Consider the following 22,539-nt stretch of genomic DNA (forward strand, 5'->3'; position numbering starts at 1 on the left):
CACACCCCACCCTCCAATAAGACCCCTGTAAATCATGCTGAAAAATTGTAAAGAATACTGGATATGCCATAAGACTTCCGTTCTAATTCTAGTTTGTTAGAAATTAGGTACGGTAGACCATCTTTTATTCGCTGTACTAATTTTTCGGGACCAAGGTAATCCTAAACAAATACGAGAGACATTATGCTATGTTCATACTATGTCCATACTACTGTCATTCTCTTTTTGTTTCCGAACACTCTAGGGCTCTATCGTATTTGTCAAGTTATATCTGTTGAACTTTGGAATGTATGTTAAACCCCACCGCCATATGATCCCCCTAAAATGTACTCTAACCCCCTTCACTCTGAAAACAAAAACATTTTTGCACATCTAGATACATTGGCCCATCATATCCTTGAATATCTACTACTTTTATCAATTGGTTACGGAGAACGGTGTCGAATAGTTTTAGGCGCGAGAGAGAAGCGGAAGAAATAAGTCTCCAAACTTCGTAGTTTGTTTGCTTCCTGGACAATTTTTTCAATCTGCTATACAAGTTGGCTCCTAGTGTAACATACTATCATTTCAAAGTTGATACATGTACATTTTGTGTATGTCCTCGTTAGATCATAAAAGTTACAATTTTTGGTAGAGGCCTTCCTGCTCTACATCACTATGCATTTAGTTTTTCTTACACATGTGCGGTTGAAAAGACGAATTTTGAAAATTAGTCAATTTTTGACAGTTTTTGCCTACACCTAAGGCCTCATGGGTACAATAGTCCTGAAATTTACAATTGATGTCCCCCTTGTCCCAAAGATGCTTAATACTAAATTTGAAAAGAATTGGAATGGTAGTTATTAAGAAGTTAAAATGTTCTATTGTTAACACATTGTTATGATTAATTGCTTTTTAACCTGTACCTGGCCCCCGAAGGCCCTTGATTGGTGAATAAACATAATAATAATATTTGATAACTGACCATTTTGGCCCCACCCTCATATCAAAATCCCTACCCCTGGGATCATAAAATTTACAATTTTGGTAAAGGACTATCTGCTCTTTCTAAATACCCATTTAGTTTTAATTTAGTACCAATAGCACTAAAGATCTTATTCAAATGCCTTACACGTAAAAGCTATAGACCAAGTTTGGCCTCGCGCTGAAGTCAGAACCTCTACCCCAGGGATCATGAAATTTACAATTTTAATAGAGGCCTTCCTCCTCTACATCACTTTGCATTCAGTTTTTCTTGTACATATGGGGTTCTAGAGAATATTTTTTTTTCAAATTGGTAAATTTTGCTCCGCCCCTCAGGCCCCAAGGGTACAGGAGACCTGAAATTTACAATTTATGTCCCCTTGCTCTAAAGATGCATACCAAATTAGAAAAGACTTGGAATGGTATTTATCAAGAAGTTAAAAATGTTCAATAGTTAACGCACGACGAATGACGCAGACCCGAGTTTAATCAGTTGACTAAAAAAAAAAAAAAAAAACACACACAAAAAACACACAAAAAAACAACAACTCTAAACACTTTCTTGAAACACGACTGAAAAAGACCGGTAACACAGTCGAACTATTTCAAGAAAGTGTTTAGAGTATTCAAATCACTAGCGTTTTCGTGATTTTAACATCCATCCTCAGGTGAATACAAATATGAATAATATATATATATATACCATAAAAACATGCAGTCTGCGTTGTAAATACGTTTGTAGATTAGTGTAGAACTTGTAGTTATGTAGTATTTGTTATTATTCTCTGTTGATATTGGCCACATTATGTAATTCTTTTCGTTTGTCCTGAAGAAGGGACGGGTTGTCCCGAAAATTTGACAATCTGGTTGTTCGTGTCGTTGGTCATTTTAGTGCTTTGTATATATATATATATATATATATATATATATATATATATATATATATATATATAATATGTGGCGACTTTCACAGGGGCTTGAGATACTCGCCAGTATTACCATTTTTATCATAATTCGGTTACAATGTACATGGTGGGTTATGCAATCTGTTTCGTTTCGAATTGAGTTTTGTTTTGCATTTTACAGGTACCCCCCTCTGTCGATGCTGAAATTACAAGTTTGATTTGGTTGTTTTTTTGTTGTTTTTTTGTTTTTGTTTTTTGTTGTTGGTTTTTTTGTTTGTTTTTTTTTTTTTTTTTTTTTTTTTTTTACAAACATCCAACTTAACTAATCAGTTATAATATGTTACCGCTTGTGAACAAATTCCTAAAATTTTGATTTTGATTATGAATAATGTAGCTAAGATAACATCAGAAATCGCTTTGCATATTTGTCTGATTTCTGGTGTTATCATGGCTACATTATGTACTGTAATTCTTATTCTCCCGTTCCTTTTTATATATTTATGAACACTTGTTTATCTTGTAAAAACCAATATTATCCACATACCTTCAGAGCAAAAAATACTGCCATGTATTTTTACCTATAGGTGGACCCAACGCCGGCGAATCCCCCCTCTCCCTTGTTTAGTATGTCTCCTCAAACCTCCGACCTGTACCCCCACCCCGTGGGAATCCGGGTTACAATAGGACCTCGGTACCCCTTGTTTGTCCTAAGTTAAGATGCCTAATTACTATACTCCTCCCTCTCCCATTGTGAAGGTTAGACCCTTTTCGGTTCAAGTTAACGAATGAATTCAATGGGATCAAACTTCTGAAATATTAACAGCTATGAAGGAGAAACTTCAAACGTACTGTGCGACTACATATGCCAGATGTGGTGTAAATCAAATGTGGATTTTAAAAAATTCTAAAGAACTTTTAGTAAACTTGAAATCACTTTTCTCAAATCAACAACATCAAAACGTATGACTTTTCAATTCTTTACACGACAATTCCTAAGTTAAAGTTAAAGACTAGACTTTTTGACACCATAGACAGTTGCTTCTTCAACAAAATGGAAAACGCAAATATTCCTATCTAGTAATCAGTCATCCAAAAATTACTTTGTTAAACGCCACTCTGATTCCACGCACAAGTACTCTGAAATTGAAATAAAAATATGCTGGAGTTCCACATTGACAATATCTTCTTGGTCTTTGGTGATTAGGTCTTCCAACAGTCTGTTAGAATTCACATGAGCACGAATTGTTATATTCCTATGAAGCAGAATTTATTCAAAAACTTCTACGTGAGAAGAATAAATCTCTTGTTGTGGCCTTCAATTCGACATTTAGATATATCGACGATGTATTATCTACTAACAATAATAATTTTCATTCATATGTCGATTCAATACATCCCAGTGATAAATAAAAGACACCACAGAGTCGTCCACTTCTGCTTCATACTTAGATATTTCATTGAAAGTAGATATTAACGGCAAACTAACAACTCAACTATATGACAAACGGGATGATTTCAACTTCTCCATCGTCAACTTCCCATAATTATTTATGTAGCAATGTTCCATTGTCGCCTGCATATCTCAACTGATTCGATACGCAAGAGCTTGTTCTGCTGATGGTCAGTTTTTAATCGAAGCAGGCTACTCACAAATAAGTTGATGGTGCAGGGGTTCCAACAGTCTCGTTTAAAATCAGCATTTCGCAAATTCTATGGTCGTTATAACGATCTAGTTTGCCAATACAACCTTTCATTGGATCAGATGCTGTCTGACGTGTTTCATGCCCATTACTAGGTCGTTCTTGGCGCACTGATTTTGACTACGAATAACTCCGTTTACCTGATCAAGATATAGGGCTCACGGCGGGTGTGACCGGTCGACAGGGGATGCTTGCTCCTCCTTGGCACATGACCCCACCTCTGGTGTGTCCAGGGGTCCGTGTTTGTCCAACTCTCTGTTTTGTACATGTATTGCTTATAGGAGTTATGAGATTGGCCACTGTTCGTTATCTTCGCCTTTCATTATAAAATCTGGATGAAGTTAGCAAATAAATATCTTCGACACACAATTTGAAATAACGTCTGGTTGACAGTACCCCTATAGTATATCAAGCCACGAGACAAAACACATCTTATATAATATAAACCTGAACGGCACGGTGACACAAGCATTACTCCCATTATACTTTAGAGTTAGTTGTAGCCGATCTGCCCGACTCATATCAAAATGGATCGGTAAAGTTGGCTACTAGTAACCAGCTACTAGTAACTGGCTACTTAAAAAGAGAAAAGTTGGCTACTAGTAGCCAGCTACTTGAACCAGGAAAAGTTAGCTACTAGTAGCCAGTTACTAGTAGACAGCTACTAAAAGTATGAAAAGTTAGCTACTCGTAGCCAGCTACTACAAAATATAAAAGTTATAATTACTGATAGCTCGCTACCAGATAAAGGTTAATGAGTTTGAAAATTATTATCTATCAGATTTATTTCTAAAGAGGACGAGGAGTCGTATGAAATTTCATGTTCAATTATCCCCAATTACATAACGTTCCAATGCAAAATACGAATAAACTTTTTCAACTGAGTGTTTACTTTAAAAGTGATACGGATTGAATTCAGACCTTCAATCATTTGATATAACATCCATTTTGAGATATCTGCTACTTTTACAATTTGATTCGAGTTACCCTGAAATTTCAACATAAGTGTGAATACCGTAAGAAACTTTATGTTTGACTTTATGTTTGTATTAGATATCTGACGAATTTACGACTATACATATGGCAAGAAGTGATAGATGGTGTTTTGGTACTTCACGAATTTTCAGATATCGCTCTTTAGGAAATCAGTTACTTATACATTTTGATTACCGGTACAATGAAATTTCAAGATCCGTGTGAATACCTTAAGGAACTCGGTGTTTATATCATATATTTAACTAACTTACAACGATATGTATGGCGAGTAGTGATATTGGGTATCGTGATATGTCATCAATTTTCAGATATCATGCTTAAGGAAGTCAGCTACATATACCTTTTGATGGCAGGTAAACTGAAATTTCAAGTTTTTCGCAAATATCTTAAGGAACTCTGAGTTTGTATTAGATATCTGACTAATTTACAATTATCAGAGTGAAGAAGAGTGATATTAGGTATCTTGACATGCCATAAATTTCCAGATATCACGCTTAAGGAAGTCAGCTACTTATAGCTTTTGATTCCTAGTATCCTGAAATTTCACGTTTTTCATAAATATCTTAAAGAACTCTGTGCTTGTATTAGATAGCTGATTAGTTTACAACTATCCATGTGAAGTGGAGTGGTACTAGGTATCTTGATATGCCATTAATTTTGAGATAGCACGCTTAAGGAAGTCAGCTACTTATACCTTTTGATTGCAGGTAACCTGAAAATTAAAGTTTTTAGAAAATATATTAAGGAACTCCGTCTTTGTTTTAAATATCTGATTAATTTACCAATGCACATATGACAAAATCTGATACTAGGTATCTTGATATGCCATCAATTTTCAGATATCACTCTTAAGGAAGTCAACTACATATACCTTTTGATGGCAGGTAAACTGAAATTTCAAGTTTTTCACAAATATCTTAAGGAACTCTGTATTTGTATTAGATATCTGACTAATTTACAACTACCCACGTGAAGTGGTGTGATATTAGATATCTTGATATGCCAACAATTTTCGAATATCATACTTAACGAAGTCAGCTACTTATAGCTTTTGATTCCTGGTAACCTGAAATTTCAAGTTTTTCATAAATATCTCAAGGAACTCTGTGTTTGTACTAGAAATTTGACTAATTTACAATTACCCACGTGAAGAAGACTGATATTAGGTGTCTTGATATACCATCAATTTTTAGATATCACGCTTAAGGAAGTCAGCTACTTATATCTTTTGATTGCAGGTAAACTCAAATTTAAAGTTGTTAGAAAATAGTTTAAGGAGCTCCTTGTTTGTTTTAGATATCTGATTAATTTACCAATGCACACATGACAAGATGTGATATTAGGTATCTTGATATGCCATCAACTGTCCATGTGAAGTGGAGTGGTACTAGGCATCTTGATATGCCATTAATTTTGAGATACCATGCTTAAGGAAGTCAGCTACTTCTACCTTTTGATTGCAGGTAAACTGAAATTTCAAGTTTTTCATAAATATCTCAAGGAACTCTGTGTTTGTACTAGAAATCTGACTAATTTACAATTAACCACGTGAAGAAGACTGATATTAGGTGTCTTGATATACCATCAATTTTTAGATATCACGCTTAAGGAAGTCAGCTACTTATAGCTTTTGATTTCTGACAACCTGAAATTTCAAGTTTTTCATAAATATCTTAAGGATCTCCTTGTTTGTATTAAATATCTGACTAATTTACAACTATCCATGTGAAGTGGAGTGATATTGAGTATCTTAATATGCCATCAAATTTTAGATATCACGCTTAAGGAAGTCAGCTACTTATACCTTTTGATTGCAGGTAAACTCAAATTTAAAGTTGTTAGAAAATAGTTTAAGGAGCTCCTTGTTTGTTTTAGATATCTGATTAATTTACCAATGCACACATGACAAGATGTGATATTAGGTATCTTGATATGCCATCAATTTTCAGATATCACGTTTAACGAAGTCAGCTACTTATACCATTTGACTCTAGGTAGCCTGAAATTTCAAGTTTTTCATAAATATCTTAAAGAACTCTGTGCTTGTATTAGATATCTGACTAGTTTACAACTATCCATGTGAAGTGGAGTGGTACTAGGTATCTTGATATGCCATGAATTTTCAGATATCACCCTTAAGGAAGTCAGTTACTTATACATTTTGATTGCAGGTAACCTGAAATTTCAAGTTTTTCATAAATATCTCAAGGAACTCTGTGTTTGTACTAGAGATCTGACTAATTTACAATTAACCACGTGAAGAAGACTGATATTAGGTGTCTTGATATACCATCAATTTTTAGATATCACGTTTAAGGAAGTCAGCTACTTATACCTTTTGATTGTAGGTAACTTGAAATTTCAAGTTTTTCATAAATATTTTAAAGAACTCTGTATTTGTATTAGATATCTGACTAATTTTAAAGTAAACACTCAGTTGAAAAAGTTTATTCGTATTTTGCATTGGAACGTTATGTAATTGGGGATAATTGAACATGAAATTTCATACCACTCCTCGTCCTCTTTAGAAATAAATCTGATAGATAATAATTTTCAAACTCATTAATCTTTATCTGGTAGCGAGCTATCAGTAATTATAACTTTTATATTTTGTAGTAGCTGGCTACGAGTAGCTAACTTTTCATACTTTTAGTAGCTGTCTACTAGTAACTGGCTACTAGTAGCTAACTTTTCCTGGTTCAAGTAGCTGGCTACTAGTAGCCAACTTTTCTCTTTTTAAGTAGCCAGTTACTAGTAGCTGGTTACTAGTCGCCAACTTTACCGATCTTATCAAAATACAATATAAAAATCACCAACACATTCTATCGAGATAAACATGTAATTAGTAAATAAATGTTGTGCACTTATGAAAACTACAGAAACTCTGCAAAATGTACAATTTCATAAATACATTTACATATATCTATATTAGGGGCTTGGTCTCCTGGAGCACGTCTCCTTGGTTTAGAATTCAAGATTGAGGAGAGGTATAAATGCCTGTCTTGTGTTACGTGATTGGCTAATATCAAGATTGAAATTATTTGGAATTGAAAGAAATATCATCATGATCATAGAGGTTCAAATTAATTATCAGGATGAAAAATTATCGCACAAAATTGAGAAATGACTGAAGAAATTACAATTATAGGGGTGTTATTAAAATGAAGCCTAGGGTGTAATTTACTGCAGATTGATAGGTGTTGTATAAAAGTATAAACATGACCTATAAAAGGCACGGGACTGTATATTAATAATTTTTGTCGTTTTCATCACACTTAGAATGAAATTTGAAATGTTTGCGGTCATTTGTTTAAAATTAATAAAGTTAATTAGTGAGAGGGCCAAAGGTTAGTATTGAGGTCTATGGGAAATGAATTGGTACTCTTTCCCCATATCATAGTTTACTTCCGGTCGCGTATAGACAGCTCAACCCAAGTTAATTAAGTCGCTTAATCACAACAACGCTTGCATACTACGTAATGCTACACAAAACACCTTTTAAAACTTAGATAAACAAAATAGACACGTAAGACTTGCTATCAACTGGGCGACAGTAACAGAATGTGGTATAGAAAAGCACTAGTGTTTGACGAGGGCGCTATGTGGTGATGCAATGAATAGACAACGATCTCGACCCCAGAAACACAATTTGCCTTAGAAGTACAAAGAAAGATAACTCTATGTCGTAACATTACAACCACTTAAAAAGTATTGGAGTGCTTGAGCTAAGCAAAAACAAAAAAAAACACAAAACAAAAAAAACAAAAAAAAAACCCCAAAAAACAAAACACACACACACACACACACACACACACACACACACACACACACACACACACACACACACACACACACACACACACACACACACACACACACACACACACACAAAAATGGTAATAATAATACAAATTAAGACAGTGTAATTGGTTCTCAGGCCATGTTTTAGAAAAATCAAATGAAGCAGGTAGATTATTTTCATTTTCATTTTAAAGTTCATTTATATACTACATTGTTTGTACTACGGTGCACCATGTATTTTAAGTAAACCTTCAAACAGTCATTTGTCTTTATGTTTACATCTATAAGGAGGATATCAGTGTGATTAGCACAAACCGGGTATCCACCACCACCTTTCTGCACATTGTCACTGCTTCCACAGATGTCACAAATGCAAGGAACAAATGAAATATGCCATCTCACTTGGACTCAAATAGGACCAGATCTTCCTCACAAAGATTTGTCCAACAGAGAATTTATGATGACGTCCTTAGTAAAATCTAAAGGTGTGAGATCCTGTAATTCACATCCATATGAGTACCGATATAATTCAATGAGTCTGTTCAGCAGCACACGTTCAGGACTGCACAGAAAGCTTACTTACATAACACGTGGTCTGTCACACATACACACACAACGCAGTTTTAGTAGTTTGGGAAGATAGGGGAACACATTTATGGTGGTCATCAAAAGTACTGTGTAATACATGCTTTGGAGTTTGTTGATTTGATCCAGCATTTTGTGTCTGTTATCACCCTGAGTCGCATCTGGTTTTCAACAAGATTGAATCTAACAACAACAAAAAAAGTCTTGAAATTTCATTTATATCCACTAAGAGCATCACTCTATCAAACGAATCCGCTTTCTATTCGCCAAATGATGCTTTGACTGTATAAATGGTGTATTTGGAGGGGAGTGTCCAACACCCGGGTCTAATATGACCCTCTCCATTGAATCACTGTAGTTGCCAAAATATTTTATCCTGTATGGCATGGAACAGACCTGATTTTGCAAGCAAATAAAAAAAGCTGATTTAAAGATCACCCCTAATAGGCCGGCTTTGGGGTAAATGGTGCAAAATCCTGCATTCTGAGCATTTCCTGGCACTTCTTTTTCACTTTCAAATTGTCTATTACTTAAAGCATTGGAAACATTGGGGCCACACATTATCTGGCACTATAACAGTGGCATAACTGGAGAGAAATACCAAAACATGAAATCAAACACATGCACTGATCTAGGTCTATTCTAGCTGACTCATGTCACTTGTCAGCATGTATACAAAAACGCTTTAATGATACAGATCTGGGCCCGGTTTTTGGAAAGGTGGTTACCTCTAAAAATGTGTCATTTTGGTGTTAACTTCTGTGTTAAAGTTAACCATGTGATTAACTGTTTTTCAAAAGCGAGTTTGCGTTAACTCTGTGTTAACGTTGTGTTAACTTTTATCCACCTCCAGTACCTGTGTTAAGTCTTAGCACAGTGGCTAAAAATGGCCACCGACTTCATTGTTTTGTACACCTCAGACCAAAATCATGAAAATTAACAACTGTGTGCACTGATGCTGAACTATGACAGTGTGTTGCTTATGTTGTCGTGAATTGATTTATTCGTCAAATCTCATGAAATTGATTTTGGGGGAACAGCTAATGGAAAAACTAGTACATTTGGATGCTGGTGTTACAATTTTCTGTCAGTGTCAATATTTTGCACGTATCTATAGACGATTTCGGCATAAACTTTCAATAACGTTAAATAAAATTCATATTATATTCACTTATAAGTACATGCAATCCTGCAACAGGACCCATGCTTAAGATGTAATTTTACCAAATCTTTTAGCTTCCAAATGTCAAAGTGCATCCGGACCCTTAGATCATTTGAGGAAAATCCCCATTGAAACAAGTAAACTGACATTGACCTTTTGAAAATCCCTTGTATCATCTAAAACTGATTCAAATGAAGATTTGCATGCATGAAACTTACATATTTTCCTTTTTGAAGAGTATCTAATATAAACAGTATTCATAATCAGGCTAATTAATGCAGAATAGTTGTTAACATAAACTTACATGTAGGAAGAAGTGTTTTTCATTAATGATATTCCAGATTAATCTCCCTTAGTAGATATGGAGTGCTGGATCAAGTGTTATGCTTTTAACAAAAAGAATAATGAAGTAAATAAATGCGTAAGAATACAGAGATACAAATGTTATAGATATGTACATGTGAACAGACTACCATAAGCTAATTTACCATTTTCTTCATGAATATTTTTAACTTTCGAAAGAGTATATACCAGTAGAAAGAAAACACATTTTATAGCATCGTCGTTTGTCCGATTATGAATTAAACAATGTAGAAACCATGTCATTTATTTTTTAAGTCACCTGAGTTTACTCAGGTGACCTATTGCAATTGGTTGTCGTCCATCGTCGTGAGGGATTCCGTGGCCGAGTAGTTAGAACATCGCGCTAAAAATCACACGGCCTCTGACCTCTGGTCGGAGCGGGTTCGAATCCCTCTCGCGCAGGTAAGTGAGAAAGTTTCCCAGTTTACTTTCGGAAGGTCGGTGGTCTCTCCCAGGTACATTGTATCTGGGTTCTCTCTTCCACCAATGAAAACTGGGCACCACCAGATAACTGAAAAATTGTTGAGTGTGGCTGAAAACAGAAAAACAATCAATTCGTCGTCATGCGACATGCGTCGTTTTGGTATTAGGGTGGGGCCAAAATGGTCAGTTATTAAATGTGTGAACAATATAAATTTTTAACTTCTTCTTGATACCTATCATTCCAATTCTTTTAAATTTGGTATGAAGCATCTTTGGAACAAGGGAGACAAAAATTGTAAATTTCAAGATTCCTGCACCCCTGGGGGTGGGGGGCAAAAACTGCCCAACATTAACCAAATCACCTTCTCAAGACCCGCACACCTGTAAGAAAAACTATGAATTTGACCCCCGGGGTAGGGGTTCTGACCCCAAGGTGGGGCCAAACTTAGTATATGATTTTTATATGTAAGTTTGCTGATACTGTATATAATCTAAATGCGTACTTAGGAATAGCAGAAAAGGATGTACAGAAATAGTGAATTTCACAATCCAGGGTTTGACTCTAGGATGGGTCCAAATTGGTCATATCTTTTAATGTTTTTTAAAATGTCAATACACCTAATTATATTTTGTAAAGCCTTTTATCAGTGTATGCACTTTTGAGGACAGTGAAGCTTAAAGAACACATCTTGTTTTATATTGTTGGTGAACATTAGAATTTAGCTTAGATATGTAGAACAGGAATTTTTGTCTAGATTTCATAGCCCTTGGGAGTAGTGATACTTTTTCACTAGTACTCATATGATCTGCGGACCTCTTGTTTTTATTGATTTTCAAGACATGAAGCACCCTACAAGAGTGTAGACTTCTGAGAGAGTTGACATTATGCCTCTCTAATTACCTCATGTGTGGACAGTGTAGTATCAGATGAGGACAAGATGGAGACCCTCCAAGTGTTGATGCAAGTTTTTAAATCACGATGATGTTACTTCCCGTATCATAGTTGATGCAGTAGCGATATCAAAATATATTCACATCGAAGATCTGGCTTTAAATTGTTTTTATTTTTACTGAAACAGTGTACTCGTAATCCGAAACTTTTTGTGGGAAGTATTTTGACATTCTGCACTCAAATGCAAAAAAAATTGCGAGATGCTAAAGAAACGCAACACTTGAGAAGTTCAAAGCAAAGAGATGGTTTACCCCCCCCCCCCCCAATTCTGCGAGAAAGAGAGAAGAGTCAACTGGGACCTCGGAGCAGAAAGAACAGCAATCATTTATTGTAAAGAAGAGGAAGTTTTCCACTCACAGAATTGCAAAGACTGGCCTGGGGAGAGGGCGGAAGCTGAATTCCCAAGGTTTTTTTTAGCTCACCTGAGCTGAAAGCTCAAGTGAGCTTTTCTGATCACCCGTATTCCGGTGTCCGTCCGTCCGTCTGTCCGTCCGTCTGTCCGTCTGTAAACTTTTCACATTTTCAACTTCTTCTCAACAACCACTGGGCCAATTTCAACCAAAGTTGGCACAAAACATCCTTAGGTAAAGGGAATTCTAAATTGTTAAAATAAAGGGCCAGGCCACCTTCCAAGGGGAGATAATCAAGAAAAGGTAAAAATAGGGTAGGGTCATTAAAAATCTTCTTCTCAAGAACCACTGGGCCAGAAAAGATGAAATTTATAGATAAGCTTTATTAGGTAGTGCAGATTCTAAATTGTTAAAATCATGGCCCCCGGGGGTCAAAGTTTTACATACAAATATATAGGGAAAATCTTTAAAAATCTTCTTCTCAAGAACCAACGAGCCAGAAAAACTGAGATTTATATGAAAGCTTCCTTATATAATGCAGATTCTAAATTGTTAAAATCATGGCCCCCGGGGGTCGGATGTTTCGCAATTCTTTAACATTTTGTACACTTAATAATTGAATTAATTTGAAAACGCTTGGACGTCTAAAATAATACTTTTTGATATATAAATTGCGTATTTCTTGGTATTTTGGACATTTCAAAATAAAGTGAAACTCATCCTCTACGTCTTTTAAATCACACAATGTACATATTCTATTGTTCCTAAGTTCATTTTTGTATCGACCTGATTCTATATTAAGATTGTGAGAGGATAGTCTGAATCTAGTTATAGTTTTTCTATGTATTTTACTCATTGATTTAGATAAATAATACTGTAATCCAAAATTGCCTGCTATATATTGATAGTATTCCCCTCGTGATGACTTTCTAATTGCAAAAGACATTTCTTGCTTATGTAAATAAAAAAATCTTTGCTCTATTATTTTTTGCGTAGGTTTATCAATAATATTTTCATTAAAAATGTATCCAAGACCTAAGCGATTTAATTTTATCCAATATTTAAGGATTCTTGATTTTCTAATGATATGAAGGGGAAATCTTCCTAATTCATAATACACTAAGCTATTGCACGTACTTTTTTTTTTTTACCCCTAAAACGTTTTTACAGAATAATGCATGTAATTTTTCAACATATTTGCCTTTATGAAAACCCCAAACTTCACATCCGTAATCTAAAACACTGTTTACATATGTATCAAAAACAGAACACTTAGTTTTAATGTTAAATTGGTATTTCCTTAGTTTACTGTTAATTGCAAAAAACGCTTTCCTCCCTTGATCTGCTACATGTTTTTGTGTAATGTTAAACTTTCCATTATAATTAAATAACATTCCTAGATAATTAAATTTATCAACCGTCTCAAGCTCCCTCCCATTGTAGAAAAATGTTTCATTACCTCTTATTTTACCTCCGTTTCTGAAGATCATTATTTTAGTTTTATCGACATTTAAAGTTAATTTCCATTCATTGTTATAAACGTGTAAAGTGTCGAGCATACGTTGTAGGGACTCAGGACTCTCAGCAAACAGAACCATATCGTCAGCGTACATTAATAAAAACAAGTTTAACATATTCAATGGAACAAATGAACAGTGCTCTCTAATAAAATGCATTTCACAATCATTCACATATAAACTGTACAATATAGGTGACAATACCTCACCCTGGAAAAGCCCTATCCTATTTTCAAAGTATTCCGATAGCAAACCATTGTGCTTTACACAGGATTTTACATTTGTATATAAAGACTGTATAATTTTCAACAATTTTCCATCAATACCTTGTCTTATCAGCTTTCAACATAGTATAAATCTATCTATTAAATCAAAAGCTTTACGATAATCTATGAAACAACAATATAGTCTTCCTCCACGTTTTTTCAAAGTTTTATTTATTAGTGTTTGAAGAGCAAAAATAGCATCGATTGTTGAGTTCCCTGCCCTGAAACCAAATTGTGCATCTGTTATAATATTGTACTTTTTATCCCAATTCAGAAGTCGTTTATTTAAAACTGACGTAAAAAGTTTCCCAAGACAACTTACTATAGTAATTCCCCTGTAATTATTTGTGTCATCTTGGTCCCCTTTTTTATAAACTGGAACTATAAAACCTTTAGACCAAGATTCAGGAAAGTAACCCGACATAAAAATAGAATTAAACAATTGTAGTAGAAATGGTATAATAACGTCTTTACAATCCTTTAAAAAATCATTTAATAAACAATCTTCACCACAGCTTGTATTTCGTTTCAAATTTCCTATGGCTTTAATTATTTCGTTCTCCGTTATAGCAATATCCAATTCTTCATCGGACGTATACCCATCTGTATCTATAATAACATTTGTGACATTGTCATCATTAGCTTTACCCAATTCTTTAAAATGATCAACAAACTGGTTCAGTGAAATGCTATTGGTTGTTTGAGTTTTACGTTTACTAAAGTATTTGTGAAATTGTTTGGGATTTTGTTTTCTTAATAAGTCAATCATGTCACCCTCATGCCGTTTGTATTGTCTCATAAGTCGAAGTTCTATTTTTTAATACTCTTTCTTCTTCCTGATTAAGACTGAATGGTTATCTACTGTTTTATTTATGTTAAATTCATGTAATGCACTTTTATATTCTCTATATGTAATTTTACAAGTTTCACTGAACCAAGGTTTTTCTTCATTTTCCATAACTTTGTTTTTATGCTTACTTTTTAATTCATCACGTTTGGATTTAAAACTATGTACATGAACATCACAATATGGCAAAACAATATCATTTAAAACATCACAAAATAAATTAACACATGAATCAGCCTCCTCTTGACTAGAAATATTCGAAGGAACAATATTGTCAAGCTTATCTCTATTTTGCGTGATTTTCTTAACAACACTCTCAACACTCTCTGTACTCCATATCACTGATTTAGCTGCTCATCTCTCACTTTCCGGAATAGGGTTTTAAACATTATCATAAACGAACGCAATATCAAAAGAAATAGGTGCATGGTCTGAGAAAGTATGAAAATTGCCTGAATTAAATCTTATAAGATCATGAAAATATTTTCCTTCTATTAAAACATAATCTATCAAACTAGTTCCTTGAGAACCATAAAAAGTATAATTTCCATCTAAGTCATGTGTGTGTCTGCCATTTACTATTCTAAAACCTGTGGCTTTACACAGTGATAATAATTTTCTACCAAAAGTATTAATTTGCGTATCCATATTTTTTCGTTCATCCTGGTTAAAAGTAGGTTCACAACTTCATCACTTAACTCGTCATGCTCTATATAATCGGCTCTAGTGCCAGTTCGGGCATTTAAATCACCCGTAATAATGACCTTCCATTAGATTTAAAATCAACAATAGAGTCTCCTAAGCTTTGAAACAAATCGATCTCGTCACTACCTCTATCATAAAAAACACTATTTTCAGGTGGCAGGTAACAAAATGCAAAGAATGTATCCTTATTAACTAATTTTTCGTGAAATCTAAACCAAATAATACATTCTTCCATATTCCTAACTAAACAGATATCATCTTTAACATTATTGCGAACTAAAATTGCGATACCCCCACCTCTACATGTCTTACGTGCAAAATGAACTTTTGATAATTTTGTAGGTCGATATCCTCATGTTCAGATATCCAACATTCTGTTAAACAAATGATATCATACTTTGTAATAATTGCTAAAAATTCATCATCTTGTAGCTTTTGACATAACCCCTTATCAATGTTCCATGTAAGGATCGAAAGTTCAGACTTACACGTATCGTCACTCTCTACGCACCCCTAACGCCTGATCTGCTGATCCGCCACTGATGTCACAGGCTGAACCACGGTATCACACATCGTATTGACCTCAAAAAGAGCAATAATTGTATAATGCTTACCTTGACGTAAAATTTATGGAAAATGCACGAGGTTGTCGAAGGGGGTGAAATATGATGGGGGAGATATTATGTTTGAGGTAGATATGCAATTGCAAGTAATCGGCTATCGCAAATAGTCTTCTTACCGGTTACCGAAAAGGATGAAGCGCGTGACCCGATTGGGAGATATGAAGTTTCATCCTCCCTTGCACGTGACTTTCTAAATCAACCAGATTACGCGTTGCATAGAATTTTCATACCGAGGTATAATGATTTGTTTAGAATCACGATCTGAAAGTTTGATTCAAAATTATCTTTCCATAATCTTTGCGAGTGACTACAAATCTGCCAGTTTAATTCTACATAGTTACTAAGTATGTCAGCTTTTGGATTGGACCCTGCCAGACACTAGGCTAGCATGAATTTCAGCATACATTTTCTATTTTGGGATATCGCTGTATCTGCTATCACTATCCAACTACAGTGTGTGTTTGTGTGTGTGTGTGTGTGTGTGTGGAATAGTTTTTAAAGGGGCATTTAATAGCTGTAAAAGTGATGGCAATCAATTTCTCTCAAAATCTCTCAATGGCATGGGACTATATATTAATAACTAATAAAAACATTTATTTTGTACAAAAACAAGAGAAACCTAATAAAACTACGTTAGGTAACCGCTTTTAGTGTAAAGAAATAGTGTTGTCGTAAAGCAAGACAATCTTTTTGATTATTCAATATCACCAAAATCACATATTCATGTGCTCGTTTTGAGGTTAAAAGGTGTTTGAAATAATTAAATACTGGTGTTATTACTCAAATGTATATAATATAGAGTAATTTTCATTTAATTCAAATTTGGATGACAATATGACAGCTAATGCCCCTTTAAACGCCTTATAAAGAATTTAAGAGTATTAATTCTGAAATACGAAATGTTGTGGTAACCACTTATGAAATATCTGGTGTTATGTTAACCACTTCTGAAATACGAACTGTTGTGGTAAGTACTTCTGAAATACGTGCTGTGGTAACTACTTTCGAAATCCGATATTGGTTTGATATAACTTTGGTAAGCATTCCTGAACGAAGGAGAAAATCAATAATTGGGCCATCAATCTACCTGTATGAATATCTTAAGGCATTGTCTTCGTTAATCCTATCTTTAACACTTGGTTAATGACATGAATGGATTTCATGACAAATAATATACTTTCTTTTCATGAACAAGCATACAAATTTCACAAGGAATAAACTATTTTGCGAGAGATAATATTTCCTTGCCACGTTTTAACTTAGGATGTACATGTAACATATTGTAACGACTATTTGATCTCGTGATTATTTTGTACAAGACACTGCTTTACCTAATTAATTCAATACAAAGGGTAGTTCATTATTATCTGAAAACTTTTCAAATATAAGATACAGCTTATTTTCAGCTGACTTGTGGTAGAGGTATAGTGAACTGATTCTTTTTCCGGGTGTGTTTTTGACAATTTGACTTTAAAATGATATCTTTAGAAGCTTTAGATCAGCAACAAATCCCTTTCCCTTGTCGCTGAATTTCATAATGTTCCAAATATTTCCGCAGATACAATTGAAATCTTGTACATTGTTTATTTCATCCTTGAAAGAGGGAAGTTAAAAACAATTTTTAAAAATGTTATGAAAAGGTTCAAATTTCCTTTAGTTTTACATCATCAGTCAGCCGACGATACGATGACCTCCAGGCATTCTTTGAAGGTCAAGGATGCTTGATTTAGCTGCAGATTTCTCTGGGGAACAAGTCCTGACAGACCAGAGAGCCGCACACAGTTGAGGACTTATATCGCTGTACTGTTGTATCACTGTGTCAAAAATTTAATGTTAGATTTCCCCAATATACTTGTGTTTATATAAGGGGTGGATCTATAGCTCGTTGGTCTGTTCCAATATTTTCTCAGAAAGTTACATATCTGCAGCTATGCTTACTTCTACGACCTAAAAACAATGCCATTGATTGTAGGTCAAATCGCTCAAATGTCAAAATTGTATATACATTATATTTACTTTATTTCATACCTACAATTATTAGTTTTCTGCGTTTCTTTCCTTGATGTGTGGGTCGTTATAACGGTCTTCCTTTGCAGTAAAAATGATAAAAATTTTGAGTGTACAGCGAGTAGCCGGGTAATTAAGGAACGCGCTTAGCAAGCAAGTCACGTGTTCAATTGTCTACCCCGGCGGCTGCAGCACGCAAGTCCCAGGTTCAATACGCAACTTCCGAGATATCAGCTCTTCTGTGATGGAGGTACGTTCAGTGTCGTGTTGAACGCTTGAGTGGGTACAAGATGTATACATGTACATATACTATAGACTAGCTATGTAAATACAGATAAAAGAAATGAAAGTGTAAATTTTGTTTATATCAGCCGTTGGTATACATTAAACTGATCATATCAAGAACAATATTTGTTTAAATTAGGCCATCAAATTAAATTTGAAATTATTTTTTATTTCCTCCTCTTCACTAGGAATATTTCAATCAAAGAAAAATGGTAATTATCGAGTTTTGTTTGAGCTATTTTATTATCAAATACTAATAAACTTACTAATATTGTGTGTCCCTACAGTTTGGGTGGTTGCATACTGTCTAATAATCATCCTTTAGGCAATATATGAAGGCAGCGATAAGCATTTGTACCCACCGCGTGTGGACGATAGTATACTTTGCGTCTCACTGTGCGTAAGAGTTCCACAAAGGGAAAGAACTATTGGGCAACTCGGAAATGGCATATTGTCTACCCCGGCGACTGCAGCAAATCTAAACAAACGTTTATGATAGGTAGTGAGTGATTGGAGTTTTTTTTTTATCATGTGCCACATGCTACAGAAACGAAGGTTACGGGTCTTTGGGGTATGACCTTAAAAAATGAGGTCTCGTGTCACGATAGGCGTTGGTACGATAAAGAACCCTCACTACTACGGCTGTAAGCGACATTGATCAAAATCCATGACACTTCTAGTACATCTGGTAACGTCCCTATTTGAACAAAAGATTTAAATTCTATTTCTATTTGTTTACAGCGAAGCTGAGAATCTGCGAACCTGGAGTGATGAGTGTATACGACGTCAGATCGATAGATATGGCTACTGGCGAGAGGGAAAAGTACAGAGTATCCTTCATATGAAATCATTATATCAACATAAGCATCGTTTGCTTTACATGTTGGGGGGGGGGGGTGAGTTACGTTTCAACCTTGAAGACTGCATTTCAGTTCAAATCGATAACATTGAGATCCAAACGACTTCGAGACGTAAATGTGTAAATAATAGAATCCTAGGGTAATTCATGCTTCAAATTGTTTTATATCCCTATGACACAACTACCTTAACATTTATTTAATATTATATTCAATAGACACACTATTTTGTAAATCATAGTTTCAAAGATCGATTTATAGATAATTGCATTGCATTGTAACAGCATAGGATGTGGATATGAATTTATCAACACCTCTAATTTGACATTTGTTATATATCTTCTGAACTCATAATGCTAGAGAACCTGGTTGCACCGTACCGCTACCCTTCTGTCATGGATCTCAAAATGATGCCTCGGAGACGAAAAAGAGGATGCTGGAAGAAAGATGGATGTCTACAACTTCCGCTTCACTTGGCTTTCGAATGTGTGGCATCCAGGTACACCCCTAATGTATACATTTCTTTTCTCTATTGAAAGAAGTTTCGTCACGATCTCTCTTCTCAAAACAAGACCGCCAGTTTCAGTCATATGTATTCAATTTGATCGCTTTAAAATCATTTTATCGTATTAATTCCTTATGATAATCAGTTTGTTTTTGTTTTAGTTTTTTATTTAGCTCACCTGAGTTGAAAGTTCAAGTGAGCTAATCTGATCACATTTTGTCTGTCGTCTGTCTGTCCGTCCGTAAACTTTTCACATTTCCACTTTCTTCTTCTTCAGAAACACTGGGCCAATTTCAATCAAACTTGGTAGACATCATCCATGGATGAAGGGGATTCATGTTTGTTCAAATGAAGGACTGTAATCACGGTCACATGAGTATCACAACCCATACAAGGAGTCACATATTTGCATTTTTAAAGTCTCAATATGGAGTCCTTTGTGCATATGTTTATGATCTTACAAAATACGCACTCAATTCCTATTCATTTACAGAAAAAGGAAAAATGGAGTTTTGAAACATAAATCATTTTGACACCCCCCCCCTTTAAAAAAATCCCGGACCCATGAATTTCACAAATTAAGAAAAGGACATTACGGAGATCATAACCATACATTTAATTTATCCCCCATGACTGTGAAAGTAGAAAAGAAAAAATTAATTTGTCCACATTTTTACCAAGGGCCTGGACCCCTGACCCAAAAGCCATGAATTTTACAATTTAGTAGAGAGCTTCATGAACATCATCATATTCATGCATTTAGTTTTTCTCATGTATAAGTATATGACAGTAGAGAAGACGATTTTCTATTATTTGATACAGTTTTACTTACTACATGTATATGGATATATTGGCCCTGCCTTAGGGCTTTAACCCTGAACCAGGAACCATGAATTTCACAATGATTCATGGACATCATAATCATAATCAGACCCTGGGGCCAAGAATTTCACTATTTTGGTAGAGGCACCCTGACTCATTATAACCATGTACTCAGTTTGTCTGCTAGGTTCTCAGGAGTAGAGACGAAGATTTTTAAAGATTGTATAATTTTTACAGCTTGTACCCAAAATTCATGGCCCTTAGCGGATTGGGATCATGAATTTCATAATGTAAACCCCCCTTCCCCTACAGATGCTACACACTAAATTTGGTCAAAGTTGGCCAAGTAGTTTAACAGAATAAGTTGAAAATGTTCAAATGTTAACGCACGACGACGGACGAAAACGGATAGCATTAGGTCATCTGAGTGACTCAGGTGACCTAGAAATGCAAAAATAGGGTGGGGTCATTTAAAATTCTTCTCAAGAACCACTGGACCAGAAAAGTTCAAATTTGCATGGCAGTTTCCTGACATAGTGCAGATTCACGTTTGTTAAAATCATAGCCACCCCACCCACCCCCAGTTTTAAGGTGGGGACACAATGGGGAGGGGGTCAAAGTTTTACATGCAAAGATTTAAGGAAATCTCTAAAAATCTTCTCAAAAACCACTAGGCCAGGAAAGTTCAAATTTACATGGTAGCCTTCTGACTTGTATCTAAATTTCTTATGGCAAGACCTTTCATTTTATATCATGTTCTTCGACTCTGAACTCTGAGTTTGACCTGCTTTTAAGAAAATATAACCTATCAAGTATATCAGGAACTATTCTAAAAACTTACCTATTTTTAAATATCTTCTGAACTTTTCAATGTGGGGATTTCATATTGCTTATATAGATTATTTTTGACAAGACTTTTTTTTATATTTTGGTGTTGACCTTGAATAACGGTAGGGTCAAAGTGACTCAGGTGAGCGATGTTGTTCTTTTTGTTCTTTGTTTGAATTAGTTTTTCGTTTTGGTTCTTTCAATGAAATTTAAATTGTTGAATATATTACCATCGTCTTATTAAAAAAAAAACCCACTTTTTTGCAGGTTTATAAAAACGACAACAAAAGTTACATATCACATGACAAATATTTTGGACGTGGACTGGATAAAAATGGTGTCAGAGACGAAATGATGAATTTCTTCCACGATGGGTTTTCGTTAAGGAAGGACGCGATAACGTCCATTATAACCAAACTATGTCATATGCTAGTCGCGTTAGACATGCAACGTGCCTTCAAACTGTTTTCGTGTTCACTCTTGATACTCTATGAAGGCAATAGTACTCTTGCCAGGGATGTACACAACAAACCTCTTCTAGACGTTCAAACGTGCATTAACGATGTTCGACAGATTGACTTCGCAAATGCGATGGAAACCTCCAACTGCTCAAATGAAGATATCGCATCCAAAGCCGGAATTCGCTTTGGCATAAAAAGTCTGATAAGTTTGTTGGAAGAGTTTTTGTAAAAGTATGAACTATTTGTTTCACCTCATTGCTGTTATAGGTGATATTTAGACTTAATTTGATAAGAATTCCATTATTTGGGCTTTTTACATATTTGTAACTATTTTGATACTTGCTGGTAATCAGGGTTTTTCAGTGCATGAATGATTAATAAATAATTGCTATGTACATGTATAATTCATTGACGTACGATTTTGATTTTATAATTATACACCACTTCGGGTTCCTTATCAACAAAAGATTCAAACATTATTTTTTTGGGCAATATGTATAGTAGCTATACATTTCATACCCATATTTGTTTTATTTTTTGTGCAATATGTATGAAATTAAACAATGATATTGAAGTATACAAGTTAGGCCTAATTTAATGTTTCAAGTCAAATTTC

General features: G+C 34.7%; 1 pseudogene; it reads left to right on the top strand.

Moving 5' to 3' along the window:
* Positions 1-18,259: 18,259 nt before the first annotated feature.
* LOC130050696 (inositol hexakisphosphate kinase 3-like) lies at positions 18,260-22,349 on the top strand (annotated as a pseudogene).
* The last annotated feature ends 190 nt before the right edge of the window (positions 22,350-22,539 follow it).

This window comes from Ostrea edulis, chromosome 10, assembly GCF_947568905.1.
Source record: "Ostrea edulis chromosome 10, xbOstEdul1.1, whole genome shotgun sequence".
NCBI classification, from domain to species: domain Eukaryota; kingdom Metazoa; phylum Mollusca; class Bivalvia; order Ostreida; family Ostreidae; genus Ostrea; species Ostrea edulis.